At 51.0% G+C, this 21,825-nt stretch overlaps 1 protein-coding gene across 2 annotated transcripts in view; it reads left to right on the top strand.

The window, feature by feature from the left end:
- Positions 1-19,796: 19,796 nt before the first annotated feature.
- The window catches only part of WSCD1 (WSC domain containing 1), a 42,123-nt gene continuing 40,094 nt past the window's right edge, over positions 19,797-21,825 (top strand). The window contains exon 1 of one of the 2 annotated variants that reach the window (XM_036837312.1): positions 19,797-19,863. The gene's annotated coding sequence lies outside the window, so the exon portion shown is untranslated. Of the gene's footprint in view, positions 19,864-21,137; positions 21,205-21,825 lie in introns of those variants that run through there. The other variant, XM_036837311.1, reaches the window with a different exon arrangement.

Genomic DNA, 21,825 nt, shown 5'->3' with positions numbered 1-21,825 from the left:
GGCACGAGATGTTTGCCCAAGGTGAGCCTGGCTGACCAAAAAAATGGCTGGAGGGGTGGGGTGATCTCTGGGGCCCAAACACCCTTTGTGGCAGCTGGAGCCACTGCCCAAAGGACAGGCCAGGTTGGGGAAGGTCTGAGACTCAAAGGAGGGCTTTCGTCTGCTCCTCAATGGAAGGGGCAGAGCAAACTGAGCCCTACAGGCTGACAATAATTGTACAGAGACCACGAGGACGGCAGTCACAATCACCTTCACTTTCTGGGCACTGGGTAGGCACTACGCTAGATCCTTTATGTCCTTTGACCCTTACAACAGCTTCACGAAGGAGGTATTCTTCCCATGTTACAACTGAGGCTCAGGGTATCTAAGGCACCTGCCAGATCTCCCAGCAAATGCTGGGGCTGGAATTCCAACCCAGGTCACTTGGACTCCAAAGTCCAGGGAGGGCACATGGGCTGCATTTTCCAACTAAAAGGCCCTGGAACTTTGATGGCAGCCCCTCCTCTGCCTCGTTCCTCCCTGGTAGCATCCTATTAGTGTCCTCCTCTTAAAGGGATGCTGAGTATTATTCCCTAGCCAGTGATGTCTCCTTCCTTTACCTGAGCCACTTGGGCACCTCAAGATGCTTTGCCAGGTGTCTAGCAGATCTCGCTGCTCCAAACCTGATGTTCCCAGACAATGAGCTGCCACCTGGGAAAGGTGTGATCTCCCTGGCTGGCAGCAGAGGGGGGACGTAAGCTCAGCTGCTATTGGCTTTCCTGGCTGCTGGATCACCATGTCTGGCTGCGGGTGATGGGCTAGGATGGGCGGACGGGAGTTCTTTCTGGCTGGGCTCACCTGCTCCATCTCACCGGGCCTGGGCATTCCCCACACACGGTATTTTCTGGTCTGTATCCTCTGCATCCTAGGTCTCTGGCACATTAATGCTTTCCAGTCACCTATTTATTCAGAAAACATGTAGCAAGTCCTTAATGGGTGCTGGGCCCCATGCTGGCCCTACCTTCAACGTGCTCAAAGTCTGGAGGGGAAACACACAGGCCATTACAAAACCCTCATGGTTTCTTCTACGATACAGGGAAGCCGCAAAGACCCAGAGACCATGAACTAGCTTTACCCGGGAGGAAAGAAAGGATTTACAAAGAGTGTGGCCTTTGATCTGGGAAAAGAAATCTGCAGAAAAGAATTAACATGGAGCTTGAAGCTGCTATCTTTAGAAGAGCTTGCTTGCAAGATTGGTCCTTGGCTGGTGTCAGGGAACTCGGCTATTGAAATATTCCCTAACTGATAAAGCTGCTTGGTTGTGACTAAACTCTACAAACAATGTGTTTTATGTGGAACCCTCGCTTTCCTTCTGCGAGTCTGACATTTTGGTAGTTGCTAGACTAAGAATGCCCACGTGATCAGCCGCTAATAAAAACCCTGCCCTGGGAGTTTCAAACAGGCTTCCCTGGGCAGAAACATTACACACCTGCGGCTGCATTTTCACCGCTGGGGAAGGCAGCATGTTCAGTGTGGCCCCTCGTGGGAGGGAGAGCAGAGGAAGCCAGGCCATATGACGTCCTTCTCCCTTGTCGATCTTGTGCATTCCTTTCACGGTAACGAACTGCAGCCAGGAGGACCACTACACGCTGAGTCCCAAGAGTTCCTCCAATGAATCAGTGAGCGGGTGGATGGTCTTAGGGGCCCCTGACACAGGAAAGATGGAGAGAGGGAGAGAGGGCATTCCAGGCATAGGGAACAGCAGATGCAAACTCACAGAAGCATAAAAGGGCATGGCTTGGGCAGAGACTAGTGCGGTCCATGGGAAATTAGAGGGCGGTGTGATCAGAGGAAACAGGCTATGAGGGGTCTGGGTACCAGGCCAAAGTGCCTTGGTTTTAAGAGCAATGGGAAACTGCTAGGTGCACTTAAAAAGGGAAATAACAGTCAAAGATTTTTCTGCTCACCCATCCCTCCTGCAGCCAGCATGTAGGGGATCGTGAGGGAGAGAGCAGGAGGCTGGGAGGCCCTGGAGGAGGCAACCGCAGTGATGCAGATCTCACCTGTGTGACCCAGGTGATCCTTATGGCCTCCTGGCCAGCCCTCCCCATCCCTTTGCATCCTTCGTATTGTCTAAGAACTCTGGACACTTTTCCAGTTCATTCTGATGGGGCCAGCTGGGTACTCTGCTTCTATCCCAGCCTGAAGAAAGCTTGTCCAGCCCAGTCGTATCTTTGTGCCCCCAGCCCTTAGGCGATGCCCATGATGGTCTATATGGTCTAGTCCAGTGGGTCTCAAGTGGGGACAGTTTTGCCCCTCCCACCGCCAAAGGATATTAGGCAATGTCTGGAGGTAGTTTGGTTGTCACACTGGGGGTGGGTTACTAGTAGCATCTAGTGGGTACAGGCCAGAGATTCTGCTTAATGCATGAGATTACAGCCCCCTACAACCAAGAGTGAGCAGCCCAAAATGTCAGTAGTGACGATGCTTAGAAAGCCTTCTGTAGATTAGCACCATCCAAGGGAACTGTTTGCAGTGATGGAAACAGCCTATAATTCTGCACTAGCTAATGTAACCACTAACCACATGTGGCAACCCAGCCCTTGAAATGTGGCTATTCGTGACTGAGGAATCAGATTCAATTTTACTTCCGTTTAATTAATTTAATTTTAATCTTCAATCACCACATGTAGCTAGTGGCCACTGTATTGAAAAGAGCAGGTCTACATTCTCAGCAAGCTATAGTGATTCTTCCTCGGTTCCTGAGGATAAACTCCTTAGTTTACACTCTCCAGCTCCATGATTTCCCCCGGAGCACATCCTCTGGGAAGAGTGGCTTAGAAAGAAGGGCTTCGAGCCATAGCCGCAATCTGAGTCAGATGGACCCATGGCTCTGAGGTTGAGCCCAGCTCATGACTTTCCCTCAAGGTGACTTCTCTGGGGCGTTGGTGTCCTTTTCTGCTCACAGACTGAATCAGGACCATCTCAGACTGTATCAGTGAACTTCAGATGTGAGGAAGAAGTTGGGCTGTTGAAATATTTTCCCCAAGAGGCCCCTAATGTGCCCACCTTCCTCCCAGTCACCAGCTCTGGAATACTGGGAGGTGCAGCCTTGGGCAAACTTCAGAAAAGACCCCTTCATCCTTCTCTTCTAGGATCGTGAGCACCATATTGGCCCTTGTTCCCTGACTAAGGGGGCTTCCTTCAGGGATTCTTCCCAGGAAGGAGAAAATCTGCTCCAAGATGACTTATTGTCCCTTCATAGAGAAGTTGACAAATTCAAACAGCAGCTTCTCTGGCTTTTAAAAATAATAATTTCTGCCTAACCAAGGACAACGCCTAGACAGGGCAGAGTTGATGAGATCTGAATGTAAACCATGATGGTGGCGAGGTACAGATGCACGTGATGGGTATTCATAAGTGACAGTGGACTGAATAAGGCAGGGAAAACCTCCTGACAAAAGCATTATTCCCATTTTAGAAACGAGGAAGGTGAAGCTCAGAGAGGTTGAGTGACTTGCCCAAAGGAACACAGCAAATACACGGCGGAATCAAGGTTTGGACCCAAACTCCAAATGGTCAGGCTCCACCCCCACTTTTTTAACCACTGCAGCACCTACAGAAAGGTGTGTGCACAGTGAATTGGCAGGGATGGCACAGACCTCCTTAAGTCACTTGTCCAAGAAAGGCTCTCAGATTTTCTGGATAAGACTGGGATGGGGGAGCACAGCAACCCCCCAGCATCCAAGAAGGGAATGAATGAACAGAGGTGCTTTCCCAGTTCTGCATGGGGAGGTAGCCACACCTCTAATTGGCTTCGGGGATAAAGATGTGGTTGAGCATGGAGACAGGCTATTTACTGCACAGTGGGAAACATCGATTTCTATTTGCATGATCAAAACCCAGTGTGGTGCTCAGGGGAAACTGCAGCTGGCAGGGAACTGGGGAGCTGGCAGGGACAGCCACTGGGCTGGGCTGGCCAGGGAACTGCTTGGCTTTGAAGTGTTTGCAGAACCTCCTAATTAAAGGACAGGCTCACAGAAAAGCAAGTCGAGTGATGTTTAGGAATTGGAATATGGACTGCTTCAAATCTTCGTGTTGAAAATTAATCCCTTTTCTGGCTCTAAGACGATGTACATTGGTATTTTCTTAGATGAATGTGGCTTTACCACTATTAACCACTTGGGCTCTCCAGAGTTCAAATGCACGTCCTGGAGTAAGTTTGGCATATATGTGGCAAATGTCTGCCAGCTACTATCCCGTTCCCAGGACAGACATCACTAATCAATCAAAATACCGTTCCCACCGAGGCTAAACAAAGCTTTAGAATTGGAGAGCACTCCAGGCAGCCACTACCAACTGGATCAAGCTGAAACATAAAATAAAATCTACTTGCCATCCTCACACTTAATGTCAGGTGTGCACTCTAAGCCTCTTAGGTGTGGCTTACAGGACAGGTAAAGTACTTCTTTAAAGTAAGCTTGCTAGACCAAAACCATTGTCTCAAAATCAATTATGATGCTAGGGTGGGCCCAATACAAGAGTGGGCAAAACCACAGGCAGAGAACCAGAGAGACTCCAGTTCGGTCTGTCCTTTCAGCTCTTTTGTGTAGTCTCTCTTGGCTTAACCAAGTGAGTGACCAAGCCTCTACTTGACCACCTCCAGTGACGGGGAACTCACTATCTTACAAGGCAGCCTAAACTTTTTTTTTTTTTTTTTTGGTCTCCTCTAAGCAGTGTAGGCTATGGAATCAGCTGGTCCTGAGTTTGCATCCTGGTTTATCGTGTTATAACTGTGCGACTTTCAGCGAGTCACATTGTCTCTTGCGTCTAAGCATGGGGAAATCACGCCTGGTTTAGGAAGGCGTGAAATGTAACTGAACGCAGGCTAAACAACAACTTGCAGAATGCCTCGTATGTGATTTGTGCACAAAGCATGTAGGTTCTTTTCATTTTTAAATTGTGCCAAAATCTGCCTTATTCACGCTTCCTCCACTGGTTCCTTGGGGATCCCAGAGCACACCCACCTCCTCCTCCCATGACAGCCTGGCAGATGTTTAAAGACATATGACGACAGACTGTCACATCTCCAGTTCCTTCAACATTTTCAGAAATCTTCTATCTAATGCTCACTTCCTCTGGACTTGCTCTTGGCGTGTGGCCCTAACTCTTGAGTTAGTGCTGACCACCACTGGGCAGGTGGGACCCTAATCTCCCTCACTCTGCACCATACTTATTCATTCATTCATTCATTCATTCATACATTCATTCACATATTTGTTCTCTTAACAGATACTTCACTGAGTGCCTGCCAGGTATCAGGCACTTTGCTAGGAACAAAGGACACAGTGGATGAACCCAACAATAGACAGGACCCTGGCCTTCACTGATTCATTCATGCATTGCTTTGTTAATTCACTGACTCAGCAAATCTTTGTGTCAATCACCCTGCCCAAAGTTGCAGATGCAACAGAAAACGAGACGGATGTGGTCCCTACCTTTCACTCATTCACCCACTTAATGATTATTTGTTAATTTATTGAGCATCTAATATGTGCAAGGCAGACAAGAAGACAGATAAAATAAGGAGGAAGTACTGGGATAAGTGCTATGAAGGTAAGTGTGTTCGCTGAGCACATATGACCTTTCTTTACCTCCTTGCACGCTGACTCATCTGATGGGTGAACTTGGGAAGATTAATGAGGCAACCTGCTTTCAACTTACTCTTCAAACTTACTCTTGGGGTCAAGTCAGACTTCAAAGGGCAAAAGTTCTCCTCTGATTACAATGGCCAAAATCCAGAACACATATGATACCAAGTACTGGTGAGGACGGGAGCAACAGAAAGTCTCATTCATTGCTGGTGGGCATGCAAAATGGTGCAGCCACTTTGGAAGACAGTTTGGTGGTTTCCTACAAAACTAAACATACACTTAACGTATGATCTAACATTGTGCTCCTTGGTATTTACCCATAGGAGTTGACAATTTATATCTACACAAAAACCTGCACGTGGATGCTTATAGCAACTTTATTCATAATGGCCAAAACCTAGAAGCAACCAAGATGTCCTTCAGTAGGTGAGTGGATAAATCAACTGTGGTACATCCAGACAACAGAATATTATTCAGGACAAAAAAGAAATGATGAAATGTAATGACTATAGTTAAAAATACTGTATTGCGTATATGAAAGTTGTTAAACAAGTAGATCTTAAAAGCTCTCATCACAAGGAAAAAAATTTTGTGACTATGTATAGTGACCAATGTTAACTAGACTTACTGTAGTGATCATTTCACAATATATACAATTATCAAATCATTATGTTGTACACATGAAATGAACATAATCTTATATGTCGATTATACCTCAATTTTTAAAAAAGCAGTTTACACAACCAGAAGAAGAAAAGAAAAGAAAAGAAATGAGCTATCAAGTCATGGAAAGACATAGAGGAACCTTAAATGCATATGACTAAGTGAAAGAAGCCAATCTGAAAAGGCTACATACTGTAAGATTCCAACTATATGACATTCCGGAGAGGGCAAAACTATGGAGATAGTAAAAAAAAATCAGTGGTTGTCAGGGGTTGGGGGAAGCGGGAAATGAGTAAATGGAACACGGAGGATTTTTTAGGATAGTGAAACTACTCTTATGATACTATAATGGTGGAAACATGTCATTATACATTTGTCCAAACCCATAGAATGTACAATACCAAGAGTGAACCCTAATATAAACTATGGACTCTGGGAGATAATAATGCTGTGTCAGTGCAGGTTCCTGCCACTCTGATAGGGCACGTTGATAGTGGGGGGGGTTATGCATATGGAGGGGGCAGGGAGTATCAGAAAACTCTCTGTGCCTTCTGTTCAATTATGCTGTGAACCTAAAACGCCTCTAAAAATTAAAGTCTATTTTTCTTTTTTAAAAAAAGCTCTCCGGGGCTTCCCTGGTGGCGCAGTGGTTGAGAATCTGCCTACCAATGCAGGGGACACGGGTTCGAGCCCTGGTCTGGGAAGATCCCACATGCTGCGGAGCAACTAGGCCCGTGAGCCACAACTACTGAGCCTGCGCGTCTGGAGCCTGTGCTCCGCAACAAGAGAGGCCGCGACTGTGAGAGGCCCGCGCACTGCGATGAAGAGTGGCCCCCGCTCGCCGCAACTAGAGAAAGCCCTCGCACAGAAACGAAGACCCAACACAGCCATAAATAAATAAATAAATAAATAAAAATTTAAAAAAAAGCTCTCCTCTGCTCCTCCAAGATCTAAGCCTCACTTGGGCAGGACCGTCCATGTGGGAAGTCTGTCTGATACTGTCTGAGTCCAGGTGGACACAGCTGCCAGATTTGGGAGTTTAGTACCAGCAAGCCACTTGCCTAACTGGCCTAAAGCCACATTTTCTACCTCATCTTAACCAGTAGTAAACCTGATATTTTGGCCCTCTGTCTTTACTTTTTATTTTATTTCTCAGTTTGTTCAAAACCTGGAGGGGTACCATTTATTAGGGGTCCCCTCAAAGATTCTCAATATTTGGTGCAATGGGGAATTATTTTTAAAAAAGACTGGAATTCAGGGACTTCCCTGGTGGCACAGTGCTTAAGAATCCGCCTGCCAATGCAGGCGACACGGGTTCGAGCCCTGGTCGGGGAAGATCCCACATGCCGCGGAGCAACTAAGTCCGTGCGCCACAACTACTGAGCCTGCGCTCTAGAGCCCACGAGCCACAACTACTGAAGCCTGTGTGCCTAGAGCCCGTGCTCTGCAACAAGAGAAGCCACTGCAATGAGAAGCCCGCACACCGCAACAAAGAGTAGCCCCCGCTCACCGCAAGTAGAGAAAGCCTGCACGCAGCAATGAAGACTCAACGCAACCAAAAGTAAACGAATAAAAAATAATTTATAAAAACAAGAGAATGGAATTCAGAAAGCCAAATACATACATAGAAAGGGTTTGGGGCAGCCAGAGCCTGCTGTGACCTTGGGCTTCTGTGTATGGACAGGGCATTTTGACCTTGGTGGTTTCTAGAAGCTTAGATTAGGCCAAATGGGTTTGTCTGTTTGTTTGTTTGCTTTTACAGTTGTGTGGCATCTTTTAACAGTTCTGGGGTGGGCAGGAAGGTTGTGTCCCAGGCCAAGTGGCATATTGGCTTTGGAGGGTGACCTGATGCATGCAACAAACACTGGAGGCTCCGGGCCCCCTCTAAGAACTGGTACCACTATTCCCTACCTAAGTTTTGAACAAGGTGAGCCAACAAAGAATAAAGATGGAGGCCCACAAATCTTATCTCACTCCTGCATCAGCCAGGCTGAAGGGTATGACTTCCGGTCTGCTGGCTGGACCGAGGCAGGCAGTCCCCCTGCAGGGGGAGAGCAGCACAATCCCACCTGCTGGGGCCAGCTCACTCCCAAGAGGACGAAGAGACAAAGAGAGACCAGAAGGAGTTCTGGAAAAGTCTTCCACATGGACACCAGGCATTCCCATCTGACACCGTTCTTCGAGATGGGGACCCAGGAAGGGGAGCATGAAAGCTGGAGTCGTAGAAGGAGCGTATATTGCACCCTGTGAAAGCTGTGAATTCAACAGTCAGTATGTGGGTTTGCTCAGTCTGGGGACTCCTGCATAGGCGCATTCTTTTCTTTCCTCTGCATCCTCACCAGGCAGGAGTCAGTAAGGGTCAGGGGATGCGCAGTCCGGAGACACCTTAGGTACTGTGATTCGCTGATCGACACACCCTGAGCTCACGGGCTCACTGGCCGTGGAGCAGATTCTCTGTGATTTGCTTTGATATTAAGACCCCAGTAAATAATTCAGCGGCATTTCTGCTCTTCCAGCACATTCGAATGTGGCAATTAGCGAAGGTTCTGCTGGGATTGCCTTGTTTCCAGTGTTCCCTGACCTCTGACCCCTGTGAATTTAATTCTGCTCCTTTAATAATAGAATAGAATCTGTTGAGTGAGCAGGTTCCCTCCTGCAGAAATCAACGTAAATCCTGAAGCTGCACACTGAATATTCAAGAAGACCAAGCCCTGCTTTGTTTCGGGCGCAAGCAGGAGAAGGCTGCAGGAGCTGCTCTGGATACAGGCTGGGGAACCAGGCAAAGCCCTGCCTGGATGTGTGGGGCTGGAGGGCAGGCTCTGCAGCGCCCCTCGGATGAATTGCCCGCCTGGGATGCTTTTGGTTCTAGGACAGGCTCCTTTACTAAGTCCCTGCAGGGGACAGAATAGCTGTGAGAGTGCATGGTGCTCGAGGCTGGAAATGCAAGCCTCTCCCCTACCACTCGCGCTTTCCTTTACTCAACAACAATTTAGGCTCCAGGCACCAAACTGGAGGAGAGGCAAAGCTGAGAAACACATGGCCTTTAGGGATCCTTTATGGCCCTTTCAGGAAAGATAGACATGTGTGGTAGACAGGTGTGAAAGGATTAGGCCACTCTGGAGTGTAAAATCATCCCATAGTTTGGGCTCCACTCATGAGCCTGACCCTGGAGGGGCCAACTGGGGCTGTGTCCGCAGAACTGTGAAACTGAATCAGGAACGGCCCAGCCTTCCCATGGCTAGAACCATGGACAGTTTAGATGCTGTCAGGTAATAGTTTTCTACCTTATGGCTAAGTTGAGGAAGATGCTGGTCTGCAGAGAGAGAGAGAAAGAGAGAGACAGAGAGGGAGAGAGAGATAGGAGTGAGGCCAATACTGAGATAAAAGCAGAAGTAAAATGGGGAAAATGGGTTCTTGGTATGTTTTCAAGTTTATATTCCAGGACTTCCTGAGGCTTAGCTCCATTCTTGCCCTGGGGGTTCTGTGAGACAACCCCCTATACTTACAACCAGCCCGTCTTTTTTGCCTAAGCTAGCTTGAGTCAGTTCCTGACGCTTGCAAACAGAAGTGTTTGTAAACTATTATGACAGATGGCAATATACTGGCATACTGGTCCTACGGAAGAGAAGAGGTTGTAGGAGCTCGGACAAAGGGACGGACATCTCACTCTAGGTGAAGGAGTCAGGCCAGCCAAGGAGGGCTTCATGAGAGGATCAATATTCAATCACAGTCACAAAGGGATGAACACTGTACCGGACACTCTTCTAAGTGCTCCGTGATTATCTCTAAGTTAGTTCTCACAGCAACCTGGGAAGTAGGGACAATGGTGATCCCATTTTTCAGAAGGGAAAACTAAGCCTCGGAGAAGCTAAGTTGCTTGCCCAAGGTCGTGTAACCCAGAAGTGGTGGAGCTGAGATTTGTACCCTGGTCTCTGGCTTCGTTAAGCCACTGGGCTGTGCTGCCTCTGATACCCAAGGCATCCGTGCCCAAGGTTAATCCCATGGTCAAGGACCAGGCAGAGCTGCACTGAAGGCTGATGCCTCTGGTAGAGAAAACAGCTTGTACAAAAAAAAGGTAGAGAGGAGTGGGAGAGTGTGGTGAATCTGGGCATGATCTGCTACATAATTTGCAAGGCCCAGCGCAAAATGAGAATATGGGGGCTCCTCGCTCAAAAATTATTAAGAATTTCAAGATGGCAACAGCAAAGCCTTAAAGCAGATGCAGCCCTTCTGGAAGCTGGGCCGTGTGTGCCTACACAGGCCACTCGCTCACCTAGAATTTCCTGCCTGGGGTTCAAAAGGGAGCAGGGTGGGTATAGTGGTGTCAGATGTGGGCAGGGTGGGCCTTTTGTGCAAGACTAGAATCTTTGGATTTAGTCCTGTAGGGGTTGGGGCACCAGTGAAAGATTTTGAGAAACCAGTGATTCCAGCTAAGTTTATGCTTACACCTAGCAGATCACCAATGGCGCTGGAAATCATCATTTCTACAGGTAATTGTGACAGGGGTTTTCTTCACATAGCCTGCTTGGGACCTCTTGACTGTTTGAGGGATCTGGCCAAGGAAGTTCAGAGGCCAAGGTGGGAAAATACTCATCTAGGGGATGTCAAATCCATTAACACAGTATTTTTTTCTCAGCTGGAGGAAAATATTTAAATAGAAGTCATTAGCGAGCATATTTCCGAAGCCAACAATGCCTAATAAGTCAAAATTGCTTTTCCTAAAAATGCAACGTATTGAAGGTTTTTCAACCCACCCCCCCTTTCTGAAGTGCTCAATTAGGGTGAAAAAAAAAATCCATAGCTCTCCCTGGATTGAAACTGCTGAAAGGCCGGAGTGCTTTCTGGTTAAGCATTGTGCAACCACAGTGATACAAATCAGCCCTTTAAGGTAATTCATATCTCGGAGAGGACTTCGGAAATGGGTCCACTTGGAGCTAAAAGCATCATAAATAAGCTGGGTTGGGTGGCTGTGCCAGCTGTGCTGGCTGCAGCGGGGATTGTGGACTGGTCTCTCAGCTTCCCCCGACCCCACCTGGTCCACATGGACCCCTCCCATCGTCCTTGTGGGGAACCGAGCTTCAGGGAAGGATGGGGACTCATCCACGGTCCCACTAAAGGGCAGTGGCAGAGCCAGTCCCAGGGCCGTGCCTCCCGACCGCCTAGTGTGTTCATTCGTCTCTCACCGGGCGCTGCACTCTCTGCTGCCAGAGGGTCAGGAGCTGACGGTGAGGAGGAGGGACGGTCCAGTACAGGAGGACCCAAACACACCGTGGAAAGAACCAAGTATCAGTATTATGATAAAAACAAACACACACACACAAAAGCATTTGTGTGTGTGTGTGTGTGCATGTGCATCTGTGTGTATGCATGTACTTGTGTGTGCACGTGCTGCCATGCCCACACATGTTCATGTGCGCAGGTGTGCGTTGTTTGCAGGTGTGCGTGTATCTGTGTTCGCACCTGTGTGCGTGGATATGTGTGTGATGCTTGTTGGTGCACACGTGTATCTGTGTGGGGATTGGGGACACCTAACCCCACCTGGGGGAGTCAGAAAATTTAATGCAGGGGCTGAAGGTCAAGTTTGGGGCGAAGGCTGGCAAAATGCTGATGGCACATTTGGCTGGATCCGGACTGGACTGGTAAACGAGCTCCTACCTGATCTCACAGAGCCTTGAAGGATCCTTAGGAGGAGAGCGACTTGGCCAGATTTGCATTTTAGAGCCTGTAAATGCCTGCGTGTAAGATGCGATTATTTTTCTCCAGTATTTCCCTCAGAAAAGATTCCTTCCAAAGTCTGTCATCTAACAAACAGGACACTGTCTAGATTGTTTCAAAAAGCAGGGCTGTTTGGGGAAAGACGTGGTAGCCGGAAACCCCTCAATCTGTCTGTACAAATAAAAAAAGACAAAGACATTGAACACAGATGGAATAATTAATTATTCCTGGGAGTCTGGCTCCAGAATTGTTGGATGTTATCGTAAGCAAACCTTTCAAAGCTTATCTTTATTTTATTTTTGCCCCTGCCACATGGCTTGCGGGATCTCAGTTCCTCAACCAGGGATTGAACCTGGGCCATTGTAGTGAAAGCCTGGAATCCTAACCACTAGGCCACCAGGGAACTCCCACGGAGGTTATCTTTAAAAAGTACCTAGGAAGGTCGTTTCTTTTGAGGAGACAGTCCTGATGATGGGTAAAGATAAGCCCACCAGCTTGTGGCTGGGTGTGGAGGAGCCAGATCTGTCTTTATAAAAGATGGTTCCGGGCCAGGGCTGGGCTGTGGCTGGACACAGGGGTGCAGGGTCTGGGGCAGGGAGGCCGGTTTGAGGGAGGGGCCGGGTGGCATGGGGTGCGGCCAGGCCTCAGCTCGGCTCAGGCGGCTCCTGCAGGGACAGGGGTGTCTCTGAAGCGCCGCATTTGCTCAGCACCTGCTGCATCTGCCTGGAAATCGAGGTGACAGAGACTTAGTGACTCCTGGCATTTGCTGTCACTTCCCATTTCCCTGCTCCTCAGAGCCTGGTCAGGACTGGGTGGAAGCTGGTCAGAGAGCCTGACGCACACCTGAGCCCTGTCATCCCTCAGGTGGTCAGGGAGGGGGGGCCAGGAGGGGCACAGGGGCCACAAGCCAGGCGTTTGCTCACTGGGACAGTGCTGAAACGCCTTCCTCACCTGGGGGCTCTAAGGGGAGTAGGTGGCCACGGCTATTTGTCTTAGACTCAGCCTGAGATGCTGAGGGTCAAACTCATACATATAGAAACAGGAAGATAGATCCCTCTCACGAGCCCCCGCCCCCCGCCATTGGTTGCCATGGTAACAGGCAGGCCTGGGGATGATGGTCAGGATGGTCAGGACCCACTATTCCCCTCCCTTCCCCATACCACTGTTTCTACCCATGGGTGGAAAACTTTCCTTGGCTCTCCGTTACCTAGCTCCAGGATAAAGGCCAAATCCCTCAGGCTTTCCTAATACACTTCTAGCCTCCTGCCCCCACCTGCTTGCCAACCACAGAGAATTTCTCACCTTCCCCTGAGCACTCCAGGTATGTTTGCTGCCGACTTGCACCGGCCCCTCCTCATCCTAAAGTATCTTTCCCCTCCATCCACCAACATTTCTTCTTTGAAGTCTTCTCAATCTCTACTCCTGTTCCTCCAAAGCATATTCCTTGCTCTCCTGAGCTGCCCAAACTGGTGAAAGCAGGGTTGGCAGGGCCCATCTGAATTAGACACACAAGTCTCCGAATCCCCAGGTCCCCACCAGCACCCAGCCCTCACCCACCATCCTCCAGCGCTCTACCCCAGCCCCAGGCACCAGTGCATGCCCCAGCCTCAGGCACAATCCCTGCAGGGGTGGACAAAGCAAGAATGGAGAGGGAGCTCGAAGCATCATTCACTGTTCTCATCTTTCCCAAGCCCCGCCCCATGGCAGCCTCTGTCCTACTCCTGGGGAAGCAGCCTTCATGAACTTTAGAATGACCTCTGCCTTCGGGTTCCAAAGTCTAGTCTCAGAAGCAGACATTAACCCAATAGGTACCCAAAAGAAAACATAACTACAAATTGTGAGAACACATCGGGCGGAAAAGAAATAATTAACTTCGTGCATGTAAGGCGGGAAGCACAGGCCTGAGGCGCCCCCAACACCTTATCTCCTCTCACTCTCATTCTCTCCATTTTTCAGATGAGAAAACTGAGGCTCCGAGAGGTGAAGGGTGCTGCTCAAGAGGTGAAGTCACGTGATTAGCGAATGGCAGAGTCTGTCTGCTCTGATGAACTTCCAGAGAACAGTGAGTTTCTCGATCCAGTGCATTTCCGCTCCCTCTATCCCTCGGCTCCCCTCAGGGAACACGCATAAAAGGAAGCAGAAGGAACTAGATGAAACATGGGGGAACACTTTACTCATCCAAGTGACTTTGCTCCTCTCGCATGTGTGTCCTGTAATAGAATAGATTTCTCCTGAGGGTGAGCCCACATGCTTGGGGCACCTGGCACTGGGGTACATGCAGGGCAGGGCTGAGGATTCCTTTCCTCTGCAGCTCTTTTCTCTCCTTCTCCCGAGAGGATCCCTTGATACAGCTCAAGAACCTCTAAGAGAATAACATCTCTCCCTCCCTCCCTCCCATGATCCCCTGGGTTCTGGCAATGACATTGGCCATGTCCTCTGTTAGTAACAACTCAGCAATCATCCTTTCCATAGAATTCCTTCACAATCTGAGATGGAGGACAAGCATGTGTGTGTTGGCCTTGGGATGACTGTGCAAGGGAAGGAGGCCAGAGGCTGTCCCTGTGTGCCTCACGGGTGGCATGGGGGGGATGGACAGGTGGGTGGACATGAGTGACCAAGTTAGAGCCCACTGGAACGGGTCTCTTTGAGGCCAACCAGATCTGAGCTCCAACTCAGGTTTTCCACTTTCTGGGTGTGTGATTTTGGCTCAGTCACTTAACTCTTCTGAGCCTCAGTTTTCTCGTCTGTAAAATGGAACTAACACAGTACAGACTTCATAGGGTTGGGAGGAGGATTACTTAAATTAACAAACGTAAAATGCCTAGCGTAGGACCCAGCAAACCACGGATTCTTCCTAAGTGACAGCACCTTCTCCTGCCATGCTCCCCTGGGGCAGACAGGTGGTGACATAAGTACTTTCTGGGGCAGTAAAGCTCTGAATAGTTCTACACCCCCCCCCCCACACACATATATACATACACGCTTTTTCCTCCTACTTGGCTCCTGTGTTTCCCCATCCTGGCTTTTATCCCAAGCACAAAACTGTGGGAACACTGATGGGGGTAGGAGATTAAATTTGGACATGAAATCTGGGAAGACTTCAGGGAGGAGGGAGAGTTTGTCCCAGGCCCTGAAAGAGTGACAGATTGTGAGGCGAGGGGCATTCCAGGCAAAGGAAACAGAATGGGCAAATTCCAGAGATGGAGTGACACAGGCTGATGGGGGGAGATGACAGAGAGCATGGGAACGCCCGGAGGGAGACCTATAGGGGGACGGGCCAGGCAATGTGAGAGGAGGATGGAGAGGGGTGGATGGGAACCTGGGCAAGGTAGGGGAGGGGCTACCATGTGACTGGGCTTCTAGGCAGTAAGGCTATTCAGGGCAGGGGAGAGGAGGGTGCTGGTGACAGCCGTGACCTTGGAGACAAACAAGCTCCCTGCTCTCGCGGAGCTAACCATGTATACATTCAAACCTTCCTACTGAGCATCTGCCCTCTGTCTGCCCGCAACTCCTTACGTCCAGCTGCACACCCACAGCCCTTCCACCCACTTTCCACTCATCCGCTTGCTTGTACACCCAACCTTCCAGAAGGCAGAAACTCAAACTATGTAAGATTTTTAGAGTTCCACTCACTTGGTTAGCAGACTTGGTTATTAGGACTTTGCTGATCCTATGCTGGATATTGAGGGCTCACAATTTGGAGGAAAGAAACCACATAAAAGGGCATAAGTGAGCAGGATTTGTTTCTGTACAAATAGATCTTATTTTTCTAACACGCGTCCAGAGGAAAGGGGGTCTTCCATTGGTTCAGACCCAGGCCTCTTCTGTCTTTGTGCTCTGTCCCACATAGAGGGCTGGCTTGTCATCTCATGGTCCCAAAGTGGCCACTCCACTTTCCAGGACAGCAGCACAGCTGTGTTTAAGGCGCTGTAGTAGAAATCCCTACAAAGGGGAGGGAGAGGAAAGGGATCAGAAAGAACCAAACATGTTGCTCTTTCTTAAAAATACTTCCAAACAAAGGATTAATTTCCCCTGATGAAGATGTTTATGGAGACTTTATTGTGCCCACCGCCATCGGTGTGCTGTTTTCTATCAGGCTGAGGTGAGGGGAGAGGGCCAACTGGGTAAGTGGGTGAATCTGGGACTCCACGCAGGGTGGGGGACGGAAGGGGTAGGGCTGGAGGTGGGAGTTCCAGGGGAGCAGCGCTCCTTCCCCAGTGACCCTTCCTGTGTGGCCAGGATACCTGGGATGAGGAGGAACACAGGTAATGAGCAGACCCTGCATATCAGGTGCGCCTCTGGGAATCGGCCATTATTACATTTGGAACTTGGAACTTGACATTATGTTTCCTCCAGAATTTCATTTCAGCCACTAGCCATCTGACAACCCCTATGCTGTTGGAATTTCTTCCATGGTGGCCTCTCTTTCTTGTCTCCTTTCCTTAGGATGCTGACCAGGTCTCTCTCAATGGATCTTGGTCAGTAGGTTCACACACAGAGACAGCGTCATTAGTCACATGGTGTCACCAGATTTAAAAACTCCTCTAGTTTAGTTGTTTGAAATGAGCCTCCTGGACGTTCCACAGGATACCTGGCCAGTACTTCTCAGGAAAGGCAAGGAAAGAATGAGTAACTGTCACAGAGCAGAAGAGACTGGGGAGGTGGGATAACTAAACGCAATGTGGTAACCTGGACCCTGGAGTGGATCCTGGAACAGAAAGAGGACATGAATGCAAAAACTGGTGACATACAAATGAAGTCTGGAATCTGGTCAATAGCAGTGTGCCTATGTGAGTTTCTCAGCTTTGACAAAGGTACCCTGGTCATATAAGATGTTAACAATGGGGAAAACTTGAGTGAGGGGTCCACACGAATGCTCTGCTATCTTTGCAACTTTTCTGGAAATCTAAAGTTCCTCCAAAATAAGAAGTTTATTAAAGTGAACCCGTCTCCTCTTTAATCACTGCCATCTGCTTGAGGTGCCCCAGCAGCTTCACTGAAATGACAGCTTGCAAGTTCAAGGTCTTTGATGAATGACTTCCAGGGAAGTTCATAAAAATGGAACAAAGATGAGGTGTTTCTTCTGCTAAGCACACACATGCACACCAGGCAGGCAGGAGGAGCAGAGCAGGGGTCCACTCTGCCACCCTCTCCACCAGAGCCTACTTGCAGCCCCTGCACCCCTACACCTTCCAGCTGATGACTGAGCCCAGAAGCTCTGTGTCTAACCCAACGTACTTCTGCGCTCGGCTGGCAGTGCCTCAGTGCTTTCTGTTCCTCAGCCCCAGCTCGCTGCTGCCTCCGTGCAGATAGGAGGGGTGGCGGGGTCAGGCAGTTCTCATCTGGATCCCACAAACTCTTTGCCAGCACCTGCCACACCAGACCCCACACCAGAGCCAGTTGGAGTTGTCGTCATAACTGCCAGCAGCTGGAAGAATCATCCTTGCGGTCACTTCCTGAATACATACCGTGTGCCAGGAACTCTGTACTGGAAGGAAGACCCTTTCCCCATTTTGCAGATTAAAAAAACTACATCTGGGGAAAATGATTGAATTTGCCCAACTAGAGAAGCAGAACTGACCTCAAAGCACCCTCATTTCATTCCCCTGCCTCTCTTAAAGAAAGGCCCTTGAAGATCAATTAGACAACCTGCCCATTTTACAGAAAGGCAAACCAGGACACAGAAAGGTAGGTTTTGCATGAGGCCACACAGGCTCTTCTGGTCTGGTCAGAAAAGGAACTCAGCCTTCCTCCCCGTTCTAATCCCAGTCTCTCTCCGCTACCTCTGAATTCCTGAAACTTTCAGGGCACCTCTGGTCCATGCCTAGGAAGTCCAGATGCTCCCAGACCAGACTAGACCAGTCCTCCCTCCCAGGAAGGTACAGATTCCCGCCCTCCCCCGGCCTGGTCTGGTATGTGCAGGCACAGCTCAGCAGGGGGAACAATTACCATCTGTGCGGCTGGCGTCTTCACAAAGGCATATTTAAGTCTCTGCAGTACTCAGGGGAGAGAGCAACTAAACAGGCAGCACAGCAAAGCGTTGAAGCCAGCTGCAGGTCTGAGTGCACGGAGGGGGCACCAGTAAGTCACAGCACTACTACAGGGGAAGAAAGCAAAGGAAGAAGGAAGAAACTGCATCCCCTTCTTTTCAGATGTTGCCAGAGGTTCTCTCGGTCTCTGAACGATGCTTGCTCCAATGAAGCAGGGTTCCACCAGGAGTGAAAGGCAACCTTCACAGGCGACTCTGGGACAGTCACGTCCGTGCCACCCTGCCAGCGTATTGATGCAGCAGCAGCCAAGAGCTAGGTGGTCAAAGGAGGAGGACGCCGGATGCAGGCGCTCGCGGGTATCGGAGGGGCACCTGCTTCCGTCTCCCACCACAGGCCCCTGGCAGGGGGACGCGGTTCCATGAGCCCTCCACACTCTCCCTCCTGGTCTCCCTGATGGTCACTAGAACCCGCTGGGCCATTGTAAGATGGCCAGACACCATCATGGATCTGTCTGTGGACCCGAGCAGGAGGAAGCAGTCTCTGAGTTCTCGGGAAGACACATGGTGACCACTGGGAAACTGCTTGAGTTCATTAAAAATATGTCATGCTAGGCACATTGCATTTTTTTTTAAAAAACGAATTAATTATTTATTTAATAAATATTTAGTGGGCATGCCGATGTGCCCAGAATAAGCTAGGCAGGAAGGAAACAGTTCTGAATGAGATAGAAATTCGCGTGGCTTTGTGGCGGCTGAGAGGGGGCTGGGAAGAGAAGACAGACAATAAACAAATAAATCCACAAGGTGAGGGTGGGGCAGTATGTTTTATGCAGCCTGGGAACTGGACAGAGAGGCGGGTGCTTCAGCTGGGACATCTGGGCAGGCCTCCGGGGAGGTGACATTTGGAGGACAAGGAGTCACCACAAGCCTGTGGATCGAGAGAGCATTGCACAGGTGGTATTTCTGGATTGTAGCAAAGCCTTGGGAGAAAGCTCTTCGTAGCATGTTTACTGAAAGGCGTTACTTGTGTACCCTGCGGCAGACAGTGTGCTATGAACTCACCAGGCACTTTATTTGATTGTCACGAAAGCCCAAGAATGGGTGTATTTTCTCTAATTTGCAGATAAAGATGGTGAAGGCACACACCACTTATTGTGAGTTTTAAGTGAGACCACGGGCACGGAAGAGTTAGGGCCAGCTTCACCAGCACAAGAACTGCGCAGGGCATGGGGCCCGTGCTCAGAAGTGTTCTGCACTGGGTTCAATGTTCTGTTCTTGTTTCTTGAAGTTCTTACTCATTCTTGATCAAAGGGCCCACATTTTCATTTTGCATTGGGTCCCACAAATCACGTAGCTGGTCCTGGAGAGGGCTTCAAAAATCAAAAATGTACAGTGGGTTATTGTTGTTGGTAATAATAGCAACACACCCATTCACACCCTGAAAGGGATGTGCATGGGGGCTTTTCCGCAAGCCAGTAACACCCCGCACACCCTGTGCCCTCTCCCAGTTCCCCCAAGGACTCCAGAGCTCCCCACCTTCGTCCCAGGGAGGGGGGCTGATTCTCCTAATTCCGGCACTTGGCCTGACAAACTTAAGTGCATCCCTTTCCCTTCTGGGTGCCACTTGACTGACCTACATAAAGCAGGGCTCCAACTGGTCTCCAGGCTAATCCTCTCCCTGCTCGCCCTCCACCTGTTGAAAATGGGCTCCTCTGAGCCTTGCCAAGCTGCGCTGCCCCTAGCGGGAGTCGGAGGCATGAAACTCCCTTTCAGGAAGCCGGGTTTAGAGCCATGCCATCGCATCCTGCCCGGGCAGCCTCTGCTGGTCCTCAGCCTCCGGAGCAACTCAGCAGCCAGCCCTGGGTGAGGACAGGGGCCACTGATGCACCTGGCAAGGCAGGGGTAGCACTGTGGCTTGGGGGCTTCCGAGGAGCAGGGGTGGGGCGTGGAGGGGAAATCCTCAAGGTTGGATCCAGCCCTTATTTTAAGAAGGGGATTGTGTATAGCAGTGTGGTTGTACACCTGTGTGTCTGTATCAGCGCCTGTCCGCCTCAGTGTGTGTGTGTGTCTGTGTGTGTGCCTGCAGGCCAATGCCCAGTATGACTCTCTGTACAACAGTGTGTCTGTCAGTGGACGCCGGTGCGTGGGCGGCTATACCTAGGTGTGGATTTGTCACCGTAGGTCTGTGTGGGGCAGTGTAGTAGCTGGCGGTAGAGTCCTGAGTGTGTAGGCATAGGAGACGGTGTCAGTGTATTTGTCTGTGGGGTAGTGATTCTGTGGGCGACTGTCTCAGACAGCGGTGTGTGTGTGCGTTTGTGTGTGCATGCACAAGGATGTGGGTGTCAGTTTCTAGCTCTGCATGGGACAGTGACCCAATGTGTGTCTGCTTCTGTGAGTTGGTATCAGAGCGCTACAGACTGGGTGGCTGGAGGTACAGGTGTGCCTGTCACAGTGCCCCAGCAACACAGAGCCCAGTGTGTGTGTGTGTGTGTGTGAGTGTAGGTGTCAGGGTGTCTGTGAAGCAGTGATTCAGTGTGTTTGAATCAGTGTGCGTGTGTCCCCGAGGGTTTGAGCGAGTGTGGCGGCGTGCTCCCCTGTGTGGCAGTGCCCTGTGTGTTTGTGTAGACGCGTGTTGGTGTGAGCGCCAATGCATTCGCCCGGTGTGTGTATTTTACTGAGAGCGAGGCTGTGTGTGTATGTGTGTGTGTGTGTGTGTGTGTGTATGGGAGTGAGTGTCAGCGTCTCTGTTCCCCAGCAGCGCGAGTGACAGCGCCAGGTGGGCTGGTCCGCAGGACCCAGGCTGGGAGTGGGCGCCGCCCCGCCCCGCCAGCCGCGACCCCTCCCACGGGCGGCGGCAGGACGGCCGCCTCTAGGACCCGGCGGCGGCGGCCGGCCGCTGTCCCCGGGCCGCGCGAGTGAGCATGTGCAGAGCCGGCCGCCCGCTCGCCCGCCGCCCGCCGCCCGCCGCCCGCCGCCCGCTCGGCGCCCGCTTGCTCCGCCGCCACGGCTCAGCCCGGACGTCCGCAGCCCAGAGAGCCAGGTGGCGGCGCCCTGTGCCCGGGGCGCGTCGGGCCGCTCCTCGCCGCGGGCCGCCCGGGGGCGTGCGGGCACCGAGGGCGCCTAGGCTCCGGGCACTGCGGGGTTGCGGGCTCGGCGCCCCTGGGAGGCGGGCGCGTGGCCGCCCCAGCTGGCCGCGATCGCGGGGTGAGTGCGATCTCCGGGTGCCCCAGCCGGGACCCCCGCGCGGGCTGCGGGCAGGGTTCCCCCAGCCGCGGGCCAACAAGTTTGTGTAGACGCGGCCGGGAGCGCGGCGGGGCTGCACCTGCTCCGGCTCCGGGGCGCGCTGGCGGGGGGCGCCTCTCGCGGGGCCACGGCGGCTTCGCCCGGGAGTGTGTGCGCGTGGAGCCGGGGTGGGGGGCGCTTCGGCACGAGCGGGATGGGGCGGGGGTGCGCAAAGCAGTTTCCCAAGCCGCGCCCGCCTCCTGGAATCCTCAGAGACCGTCCGTCTCCCCGGAGGGAGCCGTGGATCCGGGGAGGGGGCGAGGACAGGCTTTCGGGTGCGCACTGCCTCTTCTAAGAGGAGACGTTTACCAGCGGCAGCTCCCTCTCGTTCCGCCACCACGCCAGGCTTCCGGTCAGCGGAGGGTTTTCTCTGTCTCTTGGTGAACTTGAGGCACGGGCAAAGGCGAAACGCACGTCTTTCGTCCAGAAAATTACTCCAGGTAGAGCTCTGCATTTTCCTAAGAGTAGACGGGAACTCACGACTGGAAGCTACTAATTGCGTTTTTCGTTTCTCATGGGAAGCCTCCAGGGGGGTCTTCTGCC

The sequence above is a fragment of the Balaenoptera musculus genome, chromosome 20, assembly GCF_009873245.2.
Source record: "Balaenoptera musculus isolate JJ_BM4_2016_0621 chromosome 20, mBalMus1.pri.v3, whole genome shotgun sequence".
In the NCBI taxonomy this organism is placed as follows: Eukaryota; Metazoa; Chordata; class Mammalia; order Artiodactyla; family Balaenopteridae; genus Balaenoptera; species Balaenoptera musculus.
This window is presented reverse-complemented; position numbering and strand designations above follow the sequence as displayed.